At 37.8% G+C, this 17,594-nt stretch overlaps 1 long non-coding RNA gene across 1 annotated transcript; it reads right to left on the bottom strand.

Moving 5' to 3' along the window:
• Positions 1–12,412: 12,412 nt before the first annotated feature.
• Positions 12,413–16,194, bottom strand: LOC108506492. Its single transcript, XR_001877781.1, has 4 exons — positions 15,825–16,194; positions 14,465–14,593; positions 13,679–14,064; positions 12,413–12,744 (listed from the first exon to the last, which is right to left on the bottom strand). It is a non-coding gene; the product is annotated as an uncharacterized LOC108506492 (long non-coding RNA).
• Positions 16,195–17,594: the final 1,400 nt, after the last annotated feature.

Below are 17,594 nucleotides of genomic sequence, written 5' to 3'. Positions count from 1 at the left end.
TGCTCCTGCTGTTCAGAGACTGGAAGGGATCTGTCCTTCTTTCCCTCCTGGACTTTTATTTGGAGGGGAGAGGAGATTGGGTCCATTGTGAATACTATAAGTCACGGTAGAGATATTGTGATCGTGTGTATAATGTGATATGGTATTTATCTGTACAGTCATTGTAATATATTCCCTTTCCCCCATTTGGAGTCTGGTGTGTTTTGTCTGGAAAAACCCATCTCACATTAGGTTGAGATGTGGGAGGGGGCTTAGACTAGGGGATTGGATTTTGGGGCTATCTCAAACCATGACACTGACCATTCCAAAATAACATTTTTCCAATTGCAGGATGATAATTCAGGTATGATTTGACAAACATATTTAGAGAAGCCATAAATGTTATAGTAGTAGTTTAAAAAAAATCACTAAAAATATGAATTAATATCTTCATTACTGTGTTTACTTGGTGTTGTTTAAAAACTAAAACCAAGTGGTAAACCACAAGGGATCTGCTAAACATTCACTCTACCGTAAGTGCAGCTACAGGTGATATAGGACTGAGATTGATGTTTCTGTGCTGTCAGCTTCCACTGTCATCCAGGGGGTGATGAAAGACAGGATGACCAGGGAACACGTCAGAGTAGGAAGAAACTAAGCACGAAAATGTGTCATACTAAATGTGACATTCAGAAAGGCTAAGTTTAGACTATGTTTGGAGGTGCTGTAGCCCAAGTGCCCACAGCTTTCCTGTGTGTAAAAAAAATGAGGAAAAATGAGGAACGATGCTTGTCACCGTTCTGATGTGGAGTTGTGACATGCAATGGGCAGTGTACCACTGTATGGTACACAGCCATCGCCAAAGAGCAGTGGCGATGCATCTCATATAATCTAGACCACACAAGGAATCTTTAAGTTTCACCTTACCTCCTGAATGGCTCTTTTATCTGACCTGCTTCCTGAGTCAGGAAGGCCCTCCTTCAGTATGAGATGGACAGTGGTAAAGTTCATGACCTCTATTCCCATCAGAATTGAACAGAACAGCCAGGTTGATGTGCTATAAAATCCTTTCAGCTGCAACTTTTATAATGGCAAACTATTCTTGTGCTTCCCAGCTAAGATGTGCTTCCTAATTATAAGTTTTTTCACTTATATCTTGCATGATAAGCATATTAAATTGCCATGATGGGCTACAATTTATCATGATTGCTAAAAATGGGATATTCAAATTGTGGTTGGTCATTAATCATGGTCAGTAGTATAACAAATAAATGGAGTGCAATGTATCTTGGAAATCTGTGAAGGATAATTAAGTTGAATTGCAAGAAAAATAGAACAGATGAATTTTTAGATAAAAAAGCAAAATATAAACAAATACCATAAACTCTATGAAATACAATTCTGAAATATTTTCATTGCTGTTGGTGTTCCCTTGCCTTTGCCCAGAACATTTACGGATACATTATTGAAAACTCTCCCAAATAGAAGAATACCAACTAAGGTATCTAACATGTGGCATTCGGGCATTTTTATTTGAATGCTTTGTGCAAATTTTACTGATTGTTTGTTTTCTATTCTGTAAAATTGAAATAAAAGTATGTGGTGTGTTCTGCAGTTTAATACTTATCAATGTACTTTAACATCTTCTACTGAAAGACTGCAATACATTAGGCACGAAAACACTGAACCTCTAGCTTGACAAAATAGGTAAATGAGGATGTTAGAACTTCCTTAACATTTAACTATGCTATAAAGTGAGTGAAAAATGTTCCCATAATACTGGGGAAACTCACTGGATTGAGAATTGTGGGAAGGTTTCCTTGAAAATTCCCAGCCTTCTCATCCTCTGATAATGGGATGAGAAGGGAATTTAGATATCTGTAGACTTAACTGGGGAAAGTGGCAATGAAGACAGGATTTAGTCCATTTTGGCTAAAAAGCCTCATCTCATAAATGAGTCCATACTGCAGTAAAAATACTTTTACATATTACAAGGAATCCAGGCATTTTCTTCAATAGTTTTAGTCAATGCCTAAAACAGCTAGTCCATGCTCTGAGGAAAAAATCCCAAGGATCCCCAAATTTTCCATGTCCATGTCCACAGAAATCAGTAGATGTTTTGAAGTCCAGATCTTCCTTCTCAAATTTAGGTAATTATTATCCCATCTACAGAAAACTATGTTACTCCAATTTTAGACCTTAATCACTGCTGTCTTTGTTAAAAGGCATACTTCAAAAGGTAGAGTCCATTCTTAGATGATTTTTACTACTGCATTACAATATTTATAAAATTAAATCCTCAGGGAACCCAAAAAAATCTGAGCATAAATGGTCATTAAAGGAATTGGGTCCCCTTACAATTTTGTCCTCATATGTACATATTCTTATTTGCTGTCTTCTTAAAGACAGCCTGTGGGAAACAGGGAGGAGGGAAGAGACAGTGAAACATGGTGCCATATGCTGAGAAGAAACAAGTATACAGAATTTGTCACCTAAACTGCAATTTTATGTATATGAAAAAATTAATGGAATTGTTCACTTAATGCTAATTCACTGTACAGTTCAGGATTTTAACATGTTTGCACTAGACCAAATCAGAATTATAAAAAATGTAGCTCTTACTTGTCTACAGCTCAGAGCCACAGCGCGCTAAGGCTCAACTTTCATAAATGATCATTTCAAAATACACAAAAACTAGCAGGCTGTGGGTATGCAGGACTGACTATCTTGAATGATATATATAATTCTCCATTGTGCCAGTTTTCAAAAAGAATACTCTCAATAATATGAAAACCGTTCACATTCTGAAAACTATAATTAACTTTCAAACAGTTACTGAAACTTGGTTCAAAAGGCAAGGTTAACTGGTGATGGCTATTGTTTTGGACCCAAAGAAAAATACAAGTTTTGATATAGATCAAGGTTTTGTAGTATATTTTTTGATACACAAAAATTCTCATTGCTAACTGAAAGTAAGCGTAGGTGGTACTCTAAAAATACAAGGCAATGGGGGTACTATAAAAAAAACACAAACCAACAACCCAGTATTTGTGAATGGTTTCAGACTATGCTCTTTTGACCAATTTCAGCGAATGCAGCTACTCTGGGAAGCTGATGTCTTGGTTTAAAGAAATAACATAATGCCTGAAAGTACAATTCCCTACAAAGGGAGCCTGTTCCATCGTATGTCCCTTTAAGAAAAGAAATTGCTCCAGACTTCTGTTCAGGAGACTTAGCACCAAAACATATTTTTGTAACTTTTGAAAAGCGTAGCAGGAGTTCATGGAGAGAAATCCTGGACGAGCCCAGTGGCACTGTAATGTGCACACATAACAGGTAGAGGGAAAATACACAAAGTTCAGTTTTGTACTGCACAGCTGTACCAACAAAATTCTAAAGGATTCCAAATTAAACAGTGACTTAAACTTGCCTAACTGCAAACACAACTCAAGGCAAGATTCAAGAGTCCCAAATTCCCACTGGATTGGAGAGCAGGAGAAGCTGCTTGACACAGAACCAATGCTCTTCTGCCCTTGTTTCTCTTAAGAAGAAAAATTCTTTGGGCAGGACTGAGCTGGTGGTGGGTAATGGGAATTTTTTGGACAGGAAGAAAGTGCCAATCCATAACCCAGATGAGACAGTATAAGTATACAAGATCCATGTTCAGAAAAGTTGGGACTGGAAGGGATATGTGAGGGGATTGAGCATCCAGCCCAAGCAGCCCATCCTTCTGTGATACTGTGTTTCTAAAGCCGCAGAGCCAGGGCAGAAACCTCCCAGGGGTCTTCTCCTCTAAGACAGTGATGCTGTGATTAGTAACACTTCAATGACATTTCAGTCCAGCTCTATCCTTCAACTTCATATAGAAATGCTGATACTAAACCAGTGGAAAACACCTGCATTTGAAATGCCAGAACCTTTGACTGCAAGCAGTAAACAGAAATATGAAGTCATTCTACATTAAAAACAAAATGAAAACACAATGAGCTTGACTGCACCATCCACTCAAAATATCAGAGATGGCAAATGGACATACTTTTAAATGTTTTCATTCCATAAGGTCAAAAACTTCACAAATAAAGGAGTCCAACAATATTTTGGCTTTAAGATTGATATGAGATTTTTACAAATAGAGGCATGTGAAAAGAGAGGCTCAAAAGCAACTATCTTTTACACCAGGGTAAATCCCAGCATTGCTCTGGACAATGTCACAAAGGACAGAGCAGCACCCTGCCCAGCTCTGAGTGACTTACTCTCTGTCATGCAGCAAACTGTGGGGTTGCATGGATTAAAGTTGATTCCAGGGAGTTGATATAACTGCTGTATCAAATGATATGTCAGCAGACAAGTAAAGTGCTAAAGGTACAGCAATGTCCTGACAGAAATCCCTTGGTGGAAATTCAAGGAAGCATGTCACACTATATTTTATCTTCTGCTTGGACTTCAGAAAAGCAGAGGATTTTAGGACTGGTTTGCAGTGCTTTACATCTTCTGGTCCCGGCTTTTTTTTTTTTGCTTTTTAACCTTGTGACTTTCAAAAGATATTCAAAGCAGATTATTTTATAGATGCTCCCGATTGAGCATAGTCCAACAAATTTATCTTAACACAATATAATATAGTTTACTGAAGGCACAAGCAGATTCAGACATCTGTCATACAAAGAACACTTTTCCTGTAACATTTTGCCAATGAAATACCTGAAACATTTACCTGAAATATTAATTTTCAGCAATATTCACCTATTCCCCTTCATATTTTGAAAGTGTCACAATGCTAGAAACTGTTAAATATTATTTTTAATGATAAGATCTGTCCTTGAACTGACAGATTCATTTGATAAAAGCTCTTTCCTTTCACTGGCTGATTTTTTGCTATTAATGCTGTGAGAATAAAATGTTGGTGAATGAACAGCAGCAACACAAAAAAATCCCAGCTGAACTAAATTATTATTTGTAAGACATTCTGAGATATTGATCTTCCTGCCTTATAAGTAATTCATGCAGTTTAACGCTGAACAAAAGGTACAGTTTTAAGAAAATGTGCTGTAGGGCAAAACTTGTAGAATAATTAAAAATTTGAAATTACTTCTTTTGACTTAACACCTTTGCTTTAGCTTCAAAATAATGTTACATGACTCAATAGTATAAAGACAAGAGTTTTATATATAAAATAAGGAACAGTTTTTTTGCACTAGAATTGGAACTGTGAGAATTTCTCTTACATAATCTGATCGATACTTTACTTCTTCCCTTGACTTTCATATACACTAGATCATTTAAAATAAGTAGACATGAAAGTAATAACCAAAAGACTGATCCATTTAAATGTTCAAACACAGTTATGCTTTAAAATGTAAACTTGGTTATTACAGTCATGAAATACGAGATTTTTCTTTAAAAAGTCTGCTAAAGGTCTCTCTTTTTATACTACCAGCCATCCAAACTTTTGTGGTGGATTTAAATGTATTTGTAATGCCATAAATATGGGCAGGAGGCAAGAAGTGGTGAAAGAGGAAGATTGATAGGAAATGACCTTAATAAGCTTTATAGATTGTTTAATCTCATGAAAAAAATAAGTTAGAAGCTAAAGATCCATTAGAAATGTCTCTAATTTGTGGCTTACCCCTGCATTTGACATTTAACTTGGTTTTACCAATTCCTTAATCCTTCTGGTCTTCCAGTCAAAATGTCTTTTAATTAAAAAGCTATAAATGCGCCCCTTTGGCCATCTCTTAAATCTGCAATCCTCTTAGATTTCCCCTGAAAAGCCTAATCCCCTTAGTTCCTTAGAGAAAAATGCTGGCTGGGAGAGTCTGTGGCACAGTGCCCAACAGAGCTGAGACGCCTGTATGGACTCTGTGCCAGGTGGGCAGGCGCTGTCTGATCCTCACCTCTCCCAGCCCAGCTCAGGGAATCTGAAGCTGGTCCCTGATCCAGGAACAGCAGAAAGGAGCAGGGAGATGTCCTGTTCTGACTTGGGCATAACACCACTGCTCTCTGCTCAGCACCCCACTGAGACCAATGGCAGACCCCTCCTGGTGTAGTGGGATCCAGACCTCACCTGAGATGTTCCCAGGAGCCTGAACAGAATGAGACTGCTGCTTTTTCATGTAGCTCAAACAGTGCCTCTCTACCACCCAGCCTGGACCCTAGTGCAATTATTAACATCATTATGCAACTCAGGCGGGGGAGGAGGATAGGTTGATAAATTTCTGGTGTATCAAAGAAAGAATCCTTTGTCTCAGGCATCATCTTTTTAGTAACAATTATACCAGCCAGATCCTTCATACAGACCAACAACAGGTCTTCAGTAGCTTAGTCTTTGGATTTTTAATTTCCATCACAAACTTTTAGTATCAATAGGAAATAAAAACAGTCACATTAATTCCAAACTATTGTTCAAAAGAACTGAGACAAAAATTAATATCTATGAGATATGCAAGGCAACATTGGATTTTCCTAAAAAGATTTTTTTTTCTGTCATTGAAGAAAACACATTTGTACTTAACAGGGGAAAAAAAAAGTTTTTATGCTGCAACAAATTATTGTTCTTTTGCAAAATTAAAAATCAAGATTACAAGCCAACCATACTTCTCAAACATGTTGTCTACACCATATGCTCTGAAGAGAGATTCATTTAATTGTTTGGAACAAGGCCATGTAGTTGTCAAATTCCAGGACTCCGCCCAAAGCCATGTAATAGATTTCTTCAAGGTGTGTGGCATTGCATTATACTGTTTTCCATATTTGAATTACATTCCTCAACATAAAAGTCATTGACAGTATTTCAGGCTGGTAATTACCTAACTTCAGGAATCAAGGAGAGTCAGACCAGTGCTTCAGTGCTAAAAAATGACAACACAGAATAAGGTTCTTAAATCATCCACATTAAATATAGAGAGTTAGATACCTAAGAGGGGTGTTCACAATAGCCAGCCTGCTGGGACACCAAAGCAGACAGAGTAAGGGAAATTGTCACTCAAAAGGCAATAACTAAATTCCAGGATGCAAATCACTTCCTCTGGAAGCAGTTATTCACATCCAAGCAGGTGCCTGATATTCTAAACTGGACAACCAAAGTTTAAGTCAATCAGCAGTTCAACGTAGCAAAAATTTCTTTGTACTCTCGGAAGCATTCTAACCTGACCTACTTGCTCCCAAAATCACGTACGTTTGGGACATACCAGTATGTACCTACACACTAGCCAAAAATGCATAAAGGAGCTTGAGCTTTTAAACATGGACAGACCAAGTCCAGTTAAATGAACAAAATATAAGAGAGTGGCATCTGTGGAAATACAATTCACCTTTTACTGTGGAGGCAATGGAGGGCATTGCATTTACACGGCAATGGTGGGCTTGCTGTCATGGATGTCATGGTTGTCATTGGAAATATTTGAGGGATGGAAAAGGGCCTGTGTTTATTCTGCCCAGGTTGCTCGCCGAACAGTATCTGGCTAAAGAAACTTTCCCAGCCTCTTCTAGGAGCTGAGCGCCATTTTTTTCTCTTTGTTAAATTGAAATAACTCTAAACAATTATAAATTACAATACAAATTAATTTTCTTTGCTCATTTAGTAGCAAAGTTTTTACAGAAAGTGGAATAAAAGTGGGTTCAAGTTCTCTTCCGTCCAAACCCACTTGAAACTCACTTTCAGCCTGTTCTTCCTGTTGGGAATGCTCGAGTGTACCACCTGCTAAGCCTGATCAACATTTGATGCTGTTTTTTCCCAGTTACCCCATGACCCCAATTCAATTGGAAGGGCTGAGTCCTCTCTGGTAGGGGAAGGCCAGGTGGCCCCTCCTTGGGAAGGATTCTGTTCAGGTTGAAACACTACCTGCAATGGTCGACCTCGTTGCTAAGGGCTGCACACTGCAGGTGTAGGTTATTCTAGTTCTCCCTTTAAGTGCTAATAAAAAAACCTGACCAGAGCTGGCCTGGTTTCTCCAATTCCTTTAGGGATTCCCTGGATAGGAGAGATGTATAAGCAGCCTGCAAGCAAATGTGCACTCATCCTTTTGTTTTGTTAGATAATAATATTACTTGAATGCAAAAATGCAGTTTAAAGCAAATAAAAGTACTTTAAAAGCTTAGTAGCAATCCCTACCACTCATGCTCCCTTTATCAAAGAATATTAAGTTTTGTTCTGAGCTAGGCTGAATTTAGATATATTTTAGTTCAAGGACATTGTTGGGTTTTTTGAATTTTAACAATATATGTACTAATTTGATTTACTTTACTTTGGATTTAATTTGATAGCACTAGCTGCAAATGGGAAAATTCTCAAAAGAAACCCACAAGTCTTTCTAAAAATGCATTTCTGCAAATCAACATGCTGATATTTACTGATTTCTTTTCTGAGAGAAAAACATGGGATTTAACTGTGTACCTTCCATAACTGCTAAATGATTCTGCTCCTTTTATCAAATTTCAATTTGTGTTATAAAGAGTTTACACAATAAACACCTCAGAAGGTATGTTTTCTAAATGACCATCTGTGAATTACAGACCAATACCATTTTCTTTGCTCGTTGTATGGAAACTCTTAAAAGCATTATAAATCGTTAAAAGCTAATGGCTCCCATCTACCTTTTTACCTTCAAAAGAGCTCTAAAAAAGGAAATTACATTAGACTTTCTACTTATGATTGTCAGTTTCGCTGCATTCATCTCTCTTTGTGCCTTTTATGTGCTTCCAATAATTGCAACATCCAGCTTTCACTACATTTAGTATTTCTGGACAAAATACATACATATTTGTATTTATCTTGAAAAGCTATGTTTTGGAATGCTCATGATATTACCATAAGTAACTTCTTCAGCGTACCCAGTATACCTCAAAACAAAACCTACATGGATTCACAGAAGGAAAGTTTTATTTGTAGCAACTGTTGGTCATTGCATAACAGGTAAAAGATACACTCTATAACTGCAGAAAAAGGGAATGATGAGGACTAAAATAAGGTAGAGAGACAGATGCATGATGTTACAGAGAAACATTGCATTAAGCAACACTGAAAAGTTCATGTCTCTTTACTACCATAGAAGACGGTCCCACTGCTCTTGACTTCTTATTAACACAGTACATAAAATCACAGATAACTGATGAGACAAATTACAGGTTTTCTAAGAAGAGACAACATTCTGTTGCATGTCTGAACAGCTTCAATAGGCTTCCAAAGAGTATCTTTTCCCAGAGGTGGTGGTACTTTCAAGTACACAAACAAAAATTACAGAGTATATGTACTTCTGTACATACAGGAAACTTAGAAATGAGTGTCAATCACACTGCTCATTTACATTTGTATAACATGGATATGTATTCAACAGCATAATCAATATTAACACAATTATTTTTCACTATATTAAGTCACTCTCTTTTATGCTACAGCAATATAGAATTCTGTTCTCTGTCCAAACTATCATTTTTTTATAGGCAATTCTTGGAGAAATTCTACACCTATTAATACTGAAATCCTCTGACATCACACAGAATGAATGTAATCAAGGACATCATTTGTGCTAATTCATTTACAATGATAACATCAAGAGAGAGGAGGTCGTTGGAAGATCGATCCTCAGTGGCCTATCTGCACATCCATATTTTTCTTTGGCATTACTAGTACTTTGGTCACATGTATGGATTTGTTTAGACTCAAATCTGAAAACAAAGAAAAGCATTTCTGGCAGATTTAGTGTCTTGCCTCAGAGAGAAGACAGTTACTGTAAATCATTGGCTAGGAGACCAATGTTATAATCTTACTCTGGCTTAGATAAAATTTTCTATACCTACATCCAAATGACCTGGATGAACATCTCTGTATTATCTGGGGATAAGAGACATAAATTGCCATGACCTTCATAAACTGCAGTGGTTTTGGATGTTGCATGATCCAAACTATTTCCCTCCTCTCTCACTGTCCCAGAAATGCTCTTATGGAAACATTAATTTTAGGACAAAATACGTTAAAAATATAAACCCCATTTATCACATAACATTATATGTCTTAAATATGGATTTTAAAGGAACAGAAATAGCAGAGAAGTTTTAATGTGTAGCTCTCTCTGTAGGGGGTCTCTGCTAGGAGTTTCTCACACAATTAAAGTCTTCTCTTTTAAGGTCTTTGGACAGGGAAATACAGCATCTAATGCATAAACAGTGTCTGGCACTGTGAATAGCACCAGAACCTGATAAAAATATATAATAAATCAAATGGGCCCCGCTGTCCAAGAAGAATTACAATTCCCTTCATTTAAGGCCAGCCTTAACAGGCATGCTCACAGCAGAGCATGCTGTGACAGACAGGGGACCCTTAATTTCTTTTTTTGTTCCAAGCCCCCAGAAAACATATATGCTGGTAGTGTGGACAACTGAAATTATTCAAGGATTAGAGGATATTACAGAGGAAGAGCAAGGAAGGGAACTTAATTTACACATCTAAGAGAAAAAGAGATTAAGAGGATATAAAACGGTATAAATATCCTCAAGGATTCAAGGAAATAATATCAATGCAGGAAAAAAATTGTGTACACTACCTAAAAAACGTTAATAAATTTACTATCCTGAAACTATAAAGTTTTGAGTAGAGAGGAGAAAACAATAGCTAATGAGATTGATAAAAGGAATACTCAAGTAGAGAAGACAAGTCAGGTGGCTGGACCAAAACTTTAAGAAAATTGAAGAATGTAGAGACTGTTTGCAACCGCACAATAAAAATAAAATTGATATTAATACCAGGTATTTATTCTGTTAATATAATTAGGGGCAGCACCTTCTGAACCTAAGAAAGCTTTTCAGGCTTGCTGAGGGATTTTTTTCTTCACGTGAGATATGGACAAGCCCAGAAGTGCCAACTGTTAGTTTTAACCGTGTTTTGCAATATCTAGTGTTTCTTCTTGAAGTTCATGTATGCGAAGACCGGACAGCCTCTTTTTGCCACTTCACCTTTCTGAGCAAAAGGTGAAAATACTGTCTAAGCACTTTTGAAGGAACTAGAGAATTGAAATAAATCTAAAACACAAAACCAAAATAATTTCTTATTCAAATTCTATGATTAATAGTGTTGCAAAAGCATATTAATGATACTAAATAAAATTTTTATCATGAAAAAAGTGCTAATGAAAATCAAAAGGTTCTTAACAAAACAATTTTAGTTAGCCACAAAGGAAACAAGGTGGATGTCTAAGATTTTTTTTTGTCCCCTACCCCATCATCTCCCTATTAACTTTAAAAATGAAAATTTCAACATTTCACAAATAGGTACGTTCTTCCATAGGAACTAACTTTCAGTCAGTTTAGTGATAATTAGCACTCAAGTAGAGAAGAGTGCTCAAATAAGTGCCCTCATTGTGCAAAAAGCAGGAAAATAAATTCACCATTTAAGCTCTAGTCAGCATGCCAGGTCACTAATGAACAGGAATGAGGGAGCTGGTAATGCTTGGGAAGTTGGGCTGGGTGCAGTAGGAGCTGCCAGGTGGTGATCCAGGGAAGAGGGAAGTAAGAAAGAGAACTGGCTAACATGGAGATAGTGAAGATGGTGTTTTGTGGAAAATATTGTGAAGGAATGTGGTAGGAAGCTGGTTGCATCACAGCTGAGTGCAGAGAGGACTTGAAAAAAATAGGGAACTTAAAAAGTTCCACTGGCCACAGATTGAATATATTTTGGTAAAACTTGGGTCATCTATGAAATCACAGTTATTCCCATTTGTTTCTGTTATTTACTGAGACTATGTAAACTCTCTGGAGCCTATATTCTTTAATCTAAAACCTTCTAACCCACCTTATAAAATTAAGGGCCTGTATTATATTGATCTTTCTGTTTAATTCCATGTTCTGAATAATACATCACAGAAGTGGCAACGCTTTTATGATATGTTGGTGTCATACATCATAACTAGCACCACTGCTCTTGTGATGTATTATCCACACAGTGGCACAAACCAGAAAGATAAATGCTGGTATGTGGACAGCTATGTACATCGCTTGTGAAATAGGGATAAATACAGACTATTTTATACACCTGTTATAATCCAGAAATAAAGTCTCTATCTGATACAGACTTCATACTACTTTTGGCAGGATGTAAATACCCCTTTACAAAAGAAGAAGCTGGAAAACTGTTTTTGAGTCAAACATTCTGCAAATAAATCTTGATTCTCTGAGTGAAAGGAACTCCATCAGGAGGGTAAACACTGAGCACCCTTCCCTTACTGAGAGAAGCTGAACCAAGGATGGATCATTCTACATGCTTTTCAATGCCTCAGCCTATTTTCAAGAATCAATCCTTTAAGTGCTTTCAGGATCATTATATCCATGGTATCCACCAAAGTCCCTCTCTGCCAGCTTTCTTACACGTGTACTCTCACAGGAAGAGTAGAGCTGTGTTGTTCCCTCATTCACATTGCAACAACCAAAGGCCGTTATTTGCCTGTATACATGCTATTTTATTTTAGCTGCCTGACACCTTTGCTGAGTTCCTTGACAATCTTGTACAGAAGAGTATTTTGCAAAAGGCCTTCTGACTCAGGAATATTCATTGACAACTCTGTTTTTCTAACAAATCATTTTTAATCCTAGCCTTGATAGTCGTGAATCTGGAAGGTGTCACCATGCAGAGCAACCATGACTTACACTGGGATAACACAGAAGACTCTCTGTGCCCTACTGACCACCCCACCAGTGCCTGCTGTGGAGCCCCTGGTGCAAAATCACCCCCTGAGAGATGCTTTGAACTCCTGCCATCATTTTATCCAGTCCCTCTTTGTCCTGTAAAACAAACACAAACAAAAGAACAGGAATTGAGAAGGGAAGGATTCATCTTTATGACATTTGAGACTTATTTGCTGGATAAAATAACTGGAATATTTTTCCCTTTCCCACCTATGTAAATGGAGTTGAAGAATTAAGCACATCGTGCAGTAGATAATATTTAATTCTCTCAAAACCCACAGTGATTATTCCTTATTTTGTGGTCTATGAGTGAATCATATTAATTAGGGCAGGATGAATCAGCTCAGAACTAATGGACTTGACACCATGCCCATCCTCTGAGCAGAATAACACCCAAAATTTTCTGAGGCTTAAAATGCTTTGTTAGCTTTTATTAATTAATCAATGAGGACTAGATATGAAAATATCTCAAGAAAGATTTTAATTTTTCTAAATTATTCAAAGCTTAGTCACTACTATAAGTAATGGTTATAGGACAAGAACATCAGTTCCTGTGAGCTTTCAAGCCTGATTTTCTGCATTTGTGCCTGAGGATAATTTTATTCTCTTGGTTTCTCGCTTGTCTTTTTACCATGAAATCACCAAAAATACTTAGGAAATGCAAAAGAGAACCAGTTACGTGGAGGGGGAGGGGAAAGGAAATGCATGAACACAAACATATCCTTCAGCCAACTCCTGACTACTGAAATATCAACCCTATTGGAGTAAAATTAGTGGTAACAATTGATTTATCAATAACTACTGTGTGCAGTATCTAATGCTAACAAGTTGGTCTGTCAAGTCTCTAAGCAACATTAAATCAGTCAGTCAGATGGTAAGAGTGATAAGACAAGGCATATGATAATGGAATTTTCCAGATTTGTTACACTTGCTGGGTTTTATCTTCCTTTTTAGCACAACCCCTTCCTTCCCACATGGCTAGAACAAAATATCCCTTTGCTACCCCACCATCTGGAAAAGGCTCCCTTACTTCCTTTTTGCCCAGAAATTGGGAAGAGAACATGTGGCAGAATACTGTAGATCGATTAAAAAAGTAACAATGGCAGCCTTTGGTGGGTGGACGCCTCTGTTGTAGATTTAATACTATATGTACCGGCAAATTTACCAGGTGCTTTGTATGAAACAATTGGCATGCACAAGTTGTAAGACCATATTCTTATGCTTAATTACTGCAACTGTAGCATCAGCACAGGTTAAACACAGTGGCTTTCAATTTGCAGTATTAATCAGAAGAAAACAATGAAATTCAGTCCAGTAGGCTTTCAATTCCCTGTCCTTGTATTGTGGTTTTATCATTCTCTTCTCTGAAAAGGTTTTATTCAGCCGCTGCCTTTTATATCAAGCCCGGTGAATCATCTGAAATAAAATACAAACATGGTAATTTGTTATAAAGCTGAGACTGCATGTACATCATCAGTTCTATTGCAAAATAATTTTTTAAAAATGACCAATGATGTTGGTTAGTTTTATATTTGTTATTTTTTCCCTCTCTTTATGTTTTTGTATATCTGTTCCCAGAAGATCATAAAATTATTTTAATTAGGAATGTCAACTTCTGCCTGAGAAGCTGAGGGGGTAATTACATCATTTATATGCAAAATGGGTAATTTTCTCCCTGCTCTTCACCATTCTCTTCTTTCTATTTATTCCCCCATATCTCCACTCTTCAGAGTTGAGCTATTTAATTTTATTTCAGTCCATCTGGAATATCTATGCCACTTTTCCATACAGTCTCAGACACAAAAGTAGGAGTTACCTTTAGTCCAAATCCCCACAGCTCTTTTTCTCCATGTACTCCTGATTCTATTTAATATTTAGTGAGTTTAAGGTCCACCACAGACATACAGAAGTGGCTTCTGCCCTGTTGCACTTCAGTGACGTTTTACTAAAATAGAAAACATGCAGAAATGTGAAATCAATTAATTTTTTAAGTTTAAGAGAAAAGTCCTTAAATTTGAGGGAATTAGTTCTTAGTAAGAAACCAGAGACTCGTTGGTATCTAGGACAATATACCCAGACCGCTAAAAGATTTGCTACTAATATCTGAGTGAAAACCGACTTCACCACAGTATCACCCAAACTGATAGTATTTTCATACTCATGATCTTACAGATTATCTTAGTAAGACATAAAAGGAGGCTCAAGTCATTAAGTAATACAATATAGACAAAAAGAGTGACCTTTATTCAGAGGATTTTTTTCAAAGAAGCAAGGGATTTAGGCATTGGTCTGGAAGCAAACGCATATTTAAATCTTCAGGTTGAATGGACCCTGGGGCATAACCAAAAGTAGTGGCAGAAACAATGAAAAACCACAAAAGTAAATGGTGAAATTCAGGACTTTATATGTATATATGTGTCATGGTTTGAGAGCCCCAAAATCCAATTCTCCAGTCCTAGCCCCCCCTCCCACATCTCAACCAGTGTGAGATGGGTTTTCCAGACACCACACAAGACTCAAAATATATTGAGGATATATATATATATATATATAAAAGGGAATATATTACAATGACTGTACAAATATAAATATTATAATACATTAAACACACAATCTTAACTATCTCTACCATGACAAAACAGTATTTACAATGGATCGAATCTCTTCTCCCTTCCAAATAAAAGTCCAGGAGGAAAGAAGGAAGAGATCCTTTCCACTCTCAGAGCAGCATTCTCTCTAGGGCAGCAGGCTCTTTTCTTCCATGCAGCAGATGTAGCTGGATCTCTGCCAGTACACACGAGGGGGTATCCAAGCCCCTCTCAGCCCTTCGTCTCCAAGCAAGGGTCTTCTCTTCCGTGGGCTGTGTTCACCCGGACAAAGGTCACTTCACCACGTCATATCAATGAAGTACAGGAGCCTTCGTGACGGTCCGTATCTTCAGGGGATTCAAGCCCCCTCTGCAGAGCTCCCATGCTCTGATTCAAAACTGCCAGCTTGGCAGTAGCAGCGGGGGGAGGGGAGCCAAGGTCACCCCCTCTGCATTCCTTCTCTGAGCTTTTCAGCTCCTTTCTGCAGTGCTGTAGCACTCCAAGACTCTTTCAAGTAAGAGTCCATCATCCTCCTCTTTCTAGGAGGGGTCCCCAAGGAGTTTGGAGGGTTTTGGTTTCAGTTCTTACCCAGACTTCCTCTCTGTAGAGCTTAGTTCTGCTCTCTCTGCTGCTGGCTCTCTTTCCTTCAGACAAGTCTGTCTTCCTGCTCAGCTGCATGCTTGTTTGCTGCTTCTTCAGTTCTTATCTGTTGGCTCTCTGCCACTGTTTCTCTGGCCAGTGTTGTTCTGCCGCTGCTGCTGCTGCTGCTCACGGTGCAGAAACTTCTACCTTCTCAGCTACAGATACTTAGCCCAGTCTTACACTGTTCTAAGTCCCTGTAGCCCCCTCAACCAGGGGCTGAGGGGGGGGGGCTCAGCCCCCAGTGTGGCTGGGGGCCCCTCAGCTCGTGGCTTCACAACATGGCTCCTTCCTCTACGAACAACTCACAACTACCTTCTCTTCCGTTCTGGTTGTGATATGTTTATATTTTGCAAAAGCGCTCATTGGTTCAAACGCCAAGGGTCACCACCCCCTGGGGTTTACCATTTTATAGCTTCAGGGGGAAAACTGTTTTCCCCCACCACAATATGCAACTGTGTTGATTCTTCAGCTACAGAATTTTGTCTTCCCCTTTCACTGAAGGAAAGACCAGAAACCAGCAACTGAAAATCTACAAAGAAGAAAACTACAGCACTGTTTAGGTGAATCAAAAGTGCTAAATCTTCTAAAGGGAAGACGAAAATAAAATGTTAGCTTAACAAATGACATAGGATACTGAGGAAAAAAAATACTCTTGGGTGAAAAATATAGCCATATGCTTGGTTTCATAATTCTACCCTTTTCAATTCTCTTGAAGAAATCATTATCATAAAGCAATAGGTGAAGGAGATGTAATCAGTTCTCTATTGAGCAGGCAGTGCAATTATTCTGCAGACTTCAGTTAAAAAAAAGAGAAGAGAATACAAGATTTACATACAAGGTATTTTGAAAGACAATAAAAAAGACAAAATGAAAGATTTAACAAGTCCATGAAAGACCCAGGTTGCAGGTTTAAACCTCTTTTTAAAAAGGAAATAGCCCTACCATTTCATTTTTGTTAAAAAGCAAAATAATGCAGAGAAGTTAACATAGTCAAGTATCTGAAATCATCACAAATATATATATCTTGGGCAAGAAAATCATATAAAGCTCAAATGATGAAATACATCTTAAGGATATCCTTTGCTGAGATACCACAATAATTAAATGTTCTCCACTAATTATACATGAAATCACTGCTTGTTGCCCACAGAGGCCCTGCACCCTCTTTTAATCAATTTACCCCTCCAGAAGTGGGGCAGATGTCCCAAAAGATCTAAGCCTTCTCACAAGTGAATAAAAGGCTATGATCTTCATTAACCCCTGATCATAAAGAGGGAACTCCTGGATGTTAATTGGCACAGTAACACTGCCTCAGAAATGCTGTAACGTAAACATGCAGGCATTCTTCCCAAGAATACCAAGGCTGTGGAAGTATTAAAAAAAGGTTTATTTCAGATGCCTGGACCACTTTTTAACAATGCAGTGCATCGGACCTTCAGGGGCAAAAGGCAATGCCCCATGTCCTCCAAAGCATTTTGTATTTTCTCTCTCTTCTCCCCCACTGTCTCTGCCCAAAGAGGCCTTGTACATGTCTGGAAACATGTTATCTCTCTGCATACCAGGGAGACAGAGAGCTGTTTCACAGCTTCTCACTGTAGCTTTCTCTGAATGCAGAAGGAAGAAAAGAAAAAAAATCTAACCTGTTTGAGAAGGCATTTTACAGTTTTCCTAAGCGAAACAAGTTCTAGCTTTCCGTTACAAATTCTTGCGCAGTTG

Source organism: Lepidothrix coronata, unplaced genomic scaffold (assembly GCF_001604755.1).
Source record: "Lepidothrix coronata isolate B3197 unplaced genomic scaffold, Lepidothrix_coronata-1.0 Scaffold216, whole genome shotgun sequence".
NCBI classification, from domain to species: Eukaryota; Metazoa; Chordata; class Aves; order Passeriformes; family Pipridae; genus Lepidothrix; species Lepidothrix coronata.
This window is presented reverse-complemented; position numbering and strand designations above follow the sequence as displayed.